The sequence below is a fragment of the Dasypus novemcinctus genome, chromosome 5, assembly GCF_030445035.2.
Source record: "Dasypus novemcinctus isolate mDasNov1 chromosome 5, mDasNov1.1.hap2, whole genome shotgun sequence".
Taxonomy (NCBI): domain Eukaryota; kingdom Metazoa; phylum Chordata; class Mammalia; order Cingulata; family Dasypodidae; genus Dasypus; species Dasypus novemcinctus.
In genome coordinates, this window is record NC_080677.1 from 102,526,349 (window position 1) to 102,534,901 (window position 8,553).

The 8,553-nt window shown below is 37.4% G+C and overlaps 1 long non-coding RNA gene across 12 annotated transcripts in view; it reads left to right on the top strand.

The window, feature by feature from the left end:
* The window catches only part of LOC139439036 (uncharacterized), a 172,003-nt gene extending 164,737 nt beyond the window's left edge, over nucleotides 1-7,266 (top strand). For all 12 annotated transcript variants that reach the window (XR_011648853.1, XR_011648854.1, XR_011648847.1 and 9 more), the window contains one exon: nucleotides 1,975-7,266. This is a non-coding gene — a long non-coding RNA (uncharacterized lncRNA). The remainder of the gene's footprint in view (nucleotides 1-1,974) is intronic.
* Nucleotides 7,267-8,553: the final 1,287 nt, after the last annotated feature.

The following is an 8,553-nucleotide window of genomic DNA, read 5'->3' on the forward strand; positions in this document are numbered from 1 at the left end:
AGATGTAAATGTACACTGCATCTTCAAATCCTGATACGTAATTTGTGGCTGCAGTGGAGGCCATCATAGAAGATGTGGTATTTCATTATCTTGCTTATGACCCAACATTAAGGTGATGGTGGCCATGAGGTACAAATATCCCCAGACAAATAGACTTTGCAAACTTAATGAAGTATTGCAAGACTGTAAGCTGCCATGAAGGCAGGGTCTGTGCTGTTGAAACTGGTACCCTAAATCGTGCAGCATACTAGGCTCCCTGATTCACTCTTATCTAGTCTGTGAGAACCCCACTGTGATGAGCAATGATACTCCACAGGTACCATTCCAACCCAACCATGTCCTGTGTATATGAGAACACTTTTAAAATGTATTTACAATCTGGAGATTTTGAGGGATTGTGGGTTTTGCCCTTTTCTTTCATCTGACATTAATTTTTCCAGACATTATGAGAATAGGTCAGGGATCTATTCTCAACTATTAAGGATACTTATTTTTCAGGAAGTTCAGAGTTGCTCAGGGCCAAGGATTCAAGGCTAGAGGAAGCATCTTTTATGAAAAATAATACATTTTAAATAATAGAACTATTATTGTGGCAAAGAAAACTGCCTTGATTGAAGAAAAGCATCTTGGTCTCATCAAGAAACTTTTATGTTATCTTTGATTTAGCAATATAATACTTGCAAAGTACTTCCCAGCATAAATATAGGCTACACCCAGATCTACTTGAGTACTGTTTTTTTTTTTTTTTTTAGTTTCTAGGCTGCTCAAGCAAATATCATGAAATGGCTTGGGATAAAAGGTGGGAATTTATTTGCTCATTGTTTGAGGTTTGGAGGAAGTCAAATCAAGGCATCATCAAGATGATGCTTTCTTTCTGAAGACTGTGGCATTCTGGGGCTGGTTGCTGGTGATTCTTGGTCCTTAGCTTGTCATAGGGCAAGGCTCATGGCAGTATCTCCTATTTCTCTCTCTTCTCTTCTGGGTCCCATTGATATTCATTTTCTGCCTACTCCCTCTGTGGCTTTCTCTTATTAAGGACTCCAGTAATAGGATTAAGATCCATATTGGTGCAGGGTGTCAGTGAGGGGGAATGTGTGGAAGGGGTTTATCTGGGGCATGTCTCTAAGGCATATAAATGTGCTCAAGTGTTCATGGGGCATTTTCATAGTAAGGGGAGATCCATACAATAACTGAAAGAATATCTAGGTCTTTTCCTGGGGAGTTCTGCTACATTCTTTAATGAGACAGCAAGAATCCCCTGAGGACAGGGTGGTACCTAGTGAAGGAAGACAGTCCATCACACTGGGCCCTTGATATTGATGGTTGTACTTATGAATCTTTTCTTTTGAAATTGAAACTTAGCTTAGTATTATATGTTGCCTAAGAGTTACCTCCTGAGGGCCTCCTTGTTGTTCAAATGTGACCTCTCTAAGCCAAAATCAGTGTAAAAATGCACTACCTTCCCCTTGGTGTGGGATATGACTCCTGGGGATAAGCCTCCCTGGTACTGAGGGATTATTACCAAGTACTAACTAGCAGTGCATCTTGTAAAAGACTTTGAACATAAGGGGGAAAAGGTAAATACAAATGAGTTTTTATGGCTAAAAGATTTCAAAGTGAGTTGGGAGGTCATTCCAGAGGTTACACTTATGCACATCTCAGGAGGATCTCATTGACTGCTGCAGTAAATAATGCCTCAAATAGTGGGGCACCTGAGGGTTTAGAGATATCCAGACCCTATAGGCAGGACAGACAGCTCAGGAGTTTGGTGCCCTGCCAGTGGGCCTTACCTTGGAATTTATGCTCCCTAGTGTGACAGAGTTGGACTCAGTTGTGGTTTCCCTACACATTGGACTCAGTTGTGGTTTCCCTACACATGGCTCTTCTACCCCTTATACTTGAACCTATAGTTAGTACTACATTTGATAAATGTATGTCCAAGGGACTTAAATATTTGGTTTATCCATGTGTCAGGTGGGCCCTGAATCTCAGCAGTGTTGCAGCACCTACCCTCCAGTTCATTGGACTCATCCAGGATAACTACCAAAGTAACGGTGATGGACAATGCTTATCCCAAGGAACAGAGAGAGAGTCTGCAACTGCAAGCAAGATGGTTCCATCCATCTGCCCAATGGGAGATAAGCCCCCTCTCAATTAGAGGCAGAGTGGGCATCACCATCCCCAAATCCTCAGGATTGGGGAATGAACAATGGACAAAAGTAGACTTACTATTATTCTACTATAGACTTATTACTATTCTAGCAATGGAAGAACTTGTGTCATTGATGTAAAAGCCATGGCCACCAGGGGCTCTGAGGGAAAGTAGAATGAAAAATAGGCATAATATGGGGGCATTTTCAGGACATTGGAAATGTCCTGCATGACATGGCAATGACAGATACAGGCCATTATGTATTTTGTCATAATTTACAAAATTTTATGGGACAGAGTGAAAACTATAATGTAAACTATAATCCACAGTTAGTGACAATGCTTCTAAATGTTTTCATCAATTGTAACAAATGTACCACACTAATGAAGGATGTTGTTTATGTGGGAAAATATGGGATGGGGACAGAGTGGGGCACATGAGAATCCCCTATATTTTTAATGTAATATTTATGGTACTAAAGTTTCTTTAAAATAAATAAATAAATTTTTAAAAATTCACATTGATTGAGGTTGGCCACACATTAATTGAAGCAACCTGATCATTAAAATGCCCTACTTACAATGGGTTCACACCAACAGGAAGGATTATAATTAAGAACGTGATTTTCTGGATAAAATAGAACTTCAAACCACTATACTCGCCAAGTAGACCCCAAAAAGACATATTCTTTCTATATGAAAAATACATTCATTCCGTCACAATATCCCAAAATACTTAAGTCATTTCAGAAACAGTGCCTAGTACAAAGTCTCATCAAAATCAATTATATGTGTGGTCTTCCCTGGGACACTATTCCCCTGTCTGTGGACCTGTGAAACCTAAAGAACAATTTACCTGCTTCAAACATGCAAGGCATAGGATAAACATTCTCAGTCTCTTAGGGAGAAATTGGAAGGAAAACAGGGGTCAGAGAATCCTAAGCGATTCAGAAACCCAGCAGGGCAAATTCCATTAGATTTCAAGGTATGAGAGTGACCTGTAGAATGATGCTTTTTCCTCTGGGCCTGACAAAGCCACAGGCCCACCCACCCCTTCCAAGTGTTTGCACAGTAGCTATGCTCTTCCCAAACAATGCTCTTCCCACCCTCTGTAAGCATCAGGATTACGGCCAAGCACTCTATGATGGTGGCACAGGTTCCACCATCTCTGAACATTGGAGTGGTGGTCAGAATTTGCACAATCCCTGGAGACAGATCCCACTCTCTCCAAGCATTGGAGTGGCACTGTTCTCCCTGAGTCATGAGGCAGAAAGCCCTCCCTCTCCAAGTGCTGGGGCAGATTTGCCCTTTCCACACTCATGGACCCTCATGGCCTGAGGCATTATCTTCCATCCAGACCTTAGCTCCCATGGTTCTGTCCTTGAAGTGAATCTTCCCTCAATTTATCCTTTCTCTGTCCCTTCTAGTACAAGATAGCAGTGTTTCCAATAATTAAAATTATGAAAAATCCACACCATCAGACTGTAGGACTTTCCTCCTGAGTAACAGCACCTCCAATCCTGACTTGGACTGAGATAGCTGACTGGATCCATGTTCAGTTAAACCCTGAAATGGAGCACTATTCACTAAGAACTCACTTTTGGGAAGCTCAGAATTTTCTAAATCATCAATTTATGGTTTCTTTGTACCCAGGTTCAAAGTTTATCTCTTTCCTTTCCCACTTTGCTAAGTTGCAAGGGGAAACCTGGCTGCATTTTTCATATTTAACTTCAAAATCTCCTTTGCTAAGTATCCACATTCATAGCTTTCAAGTTCTGCCTACTTTTGGACATCAGAACTCAATTTTCCCAAGTTCTCTGCCACTTTAAAACAAGGATAGCCTTTCTTCCTGTTTCCATAACACATTGATCATTTTCTTCTAAGGCCCCATTGGAAATACTTTTCATGTATATTTCTACCAAAAGTCTCTTCAAAGTCATGTAGACTTTTTCTATAAAACAGCTCACAATTCTTCCAGCCTCTATCTGTTACCCAATTCCAAAGCCATTTCTACATTTTTAGTATTTGCAATAGCAGCTCCTCATTCCTTAAACTAAAATTTGTTTTAGTTTCCTAGCTGCTCAAGCAAATACCATAAAATGGGTCAGATTAAACAATGGGAATTTGTTCTCTTATGGTTTGAGGCTGGGGAAAAGTTCAAATCAAGTTGTCATCAAGGCAATGTTTTCTTTCTGAAGACTGGCATTCTGGGGCTGGCTGCTCGTGATCCTTGGTGCTTAGCTTGTCACTTGGCAATGCACATAGTGGCATCTCCTGGCCTCTCCCTTTTCTTTGGGGTTCCCGTTGATGCTCAGCTTCTGGCTGTTCCCTCTATGGCTTTCTTTTTCTCTGTCTGAATTCCATTCCACCTCTAAGACCCATCCTTTTTGAGGTGGGCCACACCTTTACAGAAATAAACCATGTTTACATTAGGTCCACACCCACAAGAATGGATTAGATTTAAGGACATTTTTTCTGGGGTATACACAGGTTCAAATCATTGTAGTACCTAAATTCAGTTTTAACACTAGTTTAAACATAAATTCACAAATATATATGTTTAGTATTCTGGCATTTTGCCCACTACTATATTCAAAAATCTTTTCTCAGATATTCACGTTAGTTGATAGAAAATATTTCTTTAAAAGTATATTAAAGCAAAAAGCAATCATGCAAATAAGATAGATAAAAACTAATGAAAAATTAATCACAAAACTTCTCCTTTTGACCCAAATTAAGCATGGACCCTTAAAGTACATTTATCCTTATCAGTTATGGTACCAGCCTGTGCATTTATTCCTTAAGACCCAAGTATCCTATCCTTTTCTCATAAAATATGAGACAAATATGAACATTATATTTCAAATTGACATTATTTCCCTACAGAAATCTACTTTTCAATGCAATCCATAAGTTTTGAATCTTGATTTCTATATTCATCTTATGTAGTATTTTAGAACCAAGATAAATGTGAGTTTTCCATAATAGCCCTATAGAACCTTTAGTAAGTGTTTTAGACAGTAAGGCAAACTATTTCAAAGACAAGACTACTTTCCTGGGGTTATAACAACTTTTCAGCAGAAATGATCATGATCAGAAAAAGTGAATGGTGTGTTGTTAAAATCAAAAGGATGTGACATTGTCGTCCCAAGATGAGGCCCATTCAAAGTCATTGTGATAGGTTGAATTATGTACCCAACAAACACATATTCTTAATCTTAATCTGCAACCCTGTTTGTGTCAATTCATTATAAATAGGACTGTTGAAGATATTATTTTTAGTTAAGATATGGCCCACACTCAATCAGGGTGGATCTTAAGCCATATTATTGGAGGTCTTACACAGAGTAGAAACCAGAAACCAAAAGTAAGAGACTCATGAGAGGATCCAGAAGCTGGAAGTCAACATAAACCCAGAAGAGCAGCCAAGGAGAGGGTATTGCAATGTGCTTGGATACAGGAGATATAAGTCAAAGAAACCCAAGGATGTCAGCAGCCAGCACCAGAACACTAGAGTCAGTCCAGGAAAAAGCCCAATATTTTGATTTTGAACTTCTAGCGTCAAAATTGTGGGCCAATAAATTTCTGTTCTTAAGCCCAAACCTGTTTGTGGTATTTATGATAGCAGCTCTGGCGAACTAGGACTTTGTTTTTTAAGCAAAGCCCACTTAACAACTAGTAAGATTCAAAGAGATTAGAGAAACCTTATATGGATTTTGCTGCATAGCTTTGAGCATAATAAGAAACTAATCACAAGAAGCTGGAAAGTGTTAAAATTGCAGAAGAAAGTGAGTCACCATGTATCAAAGTCTCGGAAAGAAAATGGAGATTTATCACATTGGGTGATGAGGCAGGGGACAGATGGATGTGATGGTTTTGTGTACTGCAGTGAATTTATTTAGGAAGTGAAAGATAGACTTCAAAGTGTGGATAGGTAACTATCCTGCATTTATGAACTGAAATATGTTATGATATGTGTTATAATTACAGGACTCTTACCCTTATTTTAGTTCTAGCATTATGGATGAGTCCCAGATAGGATTTTAATGAATTCTTTCAAACCAATTGAATGTGCATTACCCACCATGAACCTTCACATAAAATGTTACTGGTGTAACATCACTGAACATTCCAAATCTCAGGTTTATGCCTGTGTGTCCCACAGAGATAAAGATCTAACCACACATTAAGACTTCCTTTTTGTTAATAAAAATATTCGCTAAACAGCAGGTTCATAAAATTAGATTTGTTTTCTTTTGTTTCTAGAGCTTCTTCTACCAGATTTATAATGTCAGAAAATATTGATTTGTTAATTTGTGAGACAATTGAAATATACCTTAGTTGACTAACTGAACTTCATAGTCAATACTGGAAAAATGTTCAAAAGATTATTAATTTACAAGTGCAAAAAAAAATTTAAATTCTGTTGATTTAGACCTGCTACAAAATAACAGATCACATTAGATTGATGTATTTAGCTAATAAAAATAACAACTAACAAAAGGGTAATGATGGACAATGCCCATCCCCCATAACAGTGAGTATCCCCAACTGAAAGCAAGATAGTTCCATCCATCTACCCCATGGGATCTAAACCCACTCTCAATCAAAAACAGAGTGGGCATCACCATCCCCAAAGCCTCAAGATTGAAAATGAACAAACATAAGGGGAGAATGCAACTTTGGACTAAATTATATTTATTATTATTAAAGCTAAGGAAGAATTTATATCATTGATATAAAGGCAGTGGCCACCAGAAATTCTGAGGGAAGAGGGAAGAATAGGTGTAACATGGGACAGTTTTGAGACATTGGAATTGTTCTGTATGTTATTGCAAAGACAGATACAGACCATTTAGGCATTTTGTCAAAACCTATATAATTGTGTTGTGCAAAGTGTAAACCATAATGTAAACTATAAGTTATGGTTAGTAGCAATTCTTCAATATGTGCTCATCAATTTTAATAAATGTACCATACTAATGAAAGATGTTGTTAATGGGAGAAAGTGGGGAAAGGGTGGGGATCCACTATATATTTTATATAAATTTATGTAATCTAAAGCTTCTTTAAAAAGAAAAAAAAGAAAAAGAAAATAAAAAATAATAGAAAGTCTTTATTTAATGTTTACTAAATGTCATATCTTGTATTTAGCAGTTTTCATGGATTCTTTTATGTAATTTTCACAACAAATTTTGAGATATTTATTTTTACTTTAGAGTTAGCAGAGGTCAAAGAACCCAAATACTTTTTTCCAAAGCCACATAAAAAAAAGATATCATATTCATTATTTACCTCCAGAGAATTTATTACAAAACTTACACACCTATTTGCTGTGCCTTGTGACTTTTAAGGCAAATATATTTTTCCCAGCTGTGATGTTATGAGCATCAGACCAGTAGCACTTACTTTACAAATATCAGGCCATGTACCACACATGATTTCTTGACTCATATGTTTGTGCAAGCTAAATAATGATAGTTAGCGGGAATCTTCTTAGGGGTCAAAGATTTCATTTTTTTTAAGGAATAAACACTTTGTTTTTCCAGTAGTGAAATAGTCATTGAAGTTTTGTTCAGGAGCATCTGAAAGCCTGAGACGTTTTGTGAAGTGTGATGGGAACAGACACTTACTTAAATAAAAGTGACAGGCCAATTCCTCCAAAGGAGGAACTAAAGTATTTTCTTAAGGATAAGATCAGCTTTTTAAAAGAGATAGTTAAAAGTAACTCTTTTTATAAATATGAAACTATTTGCCCTTCAAAATGCATTATTTAGTCACTCATGCCAAAGAACTAAGTATGCATTAGTTCTCAGCTTAAGTGCATGTTCTAAAATATATTTTCTTGCAAAGTATAGCTCTATAGGGAGTTTCTACAATATTTGGCCAGACTTATATGTGGCTTTTCAGTATGCTAGACATATACATTGTGTTTAATTCTGCTGATCAGATGTATATCCATTGGTACTTACCTGGTTTCCTCCTTTGGTTTTAATATACTGCTATTAGGTTGGTGCAAAAGGAATTGTGGTTTTGGACCGTGAATCTTAAATAATTATAACTAGGCTCAAACACATCTTTATTAATCAAAATAGGAACCAATACAATCAACACATTTTTGCCAATGAGAAATAAGTTTGTTTATTCCTGTAGCATAGAAATCCATGCTTTGAGATTTGATGAACTCTTGGAAAGCATTTTCTGCATCCGGCTGGTTGTATAAGCATTTTCCCTGCAAAAAGTTGTTGAGATGCTTGAAGAAGTGGTAGTTGTTGGCAAGAAGTCAGGTGAATATGGCAGATGAGACAAAACTTCATAGCCCAATTCATTCAACTTTTGAAGTGTTGGTTGTGCAACATGGAGTCAGGCTTTGTCATGGAGAAGAATTGGGCCCTTTCTGTT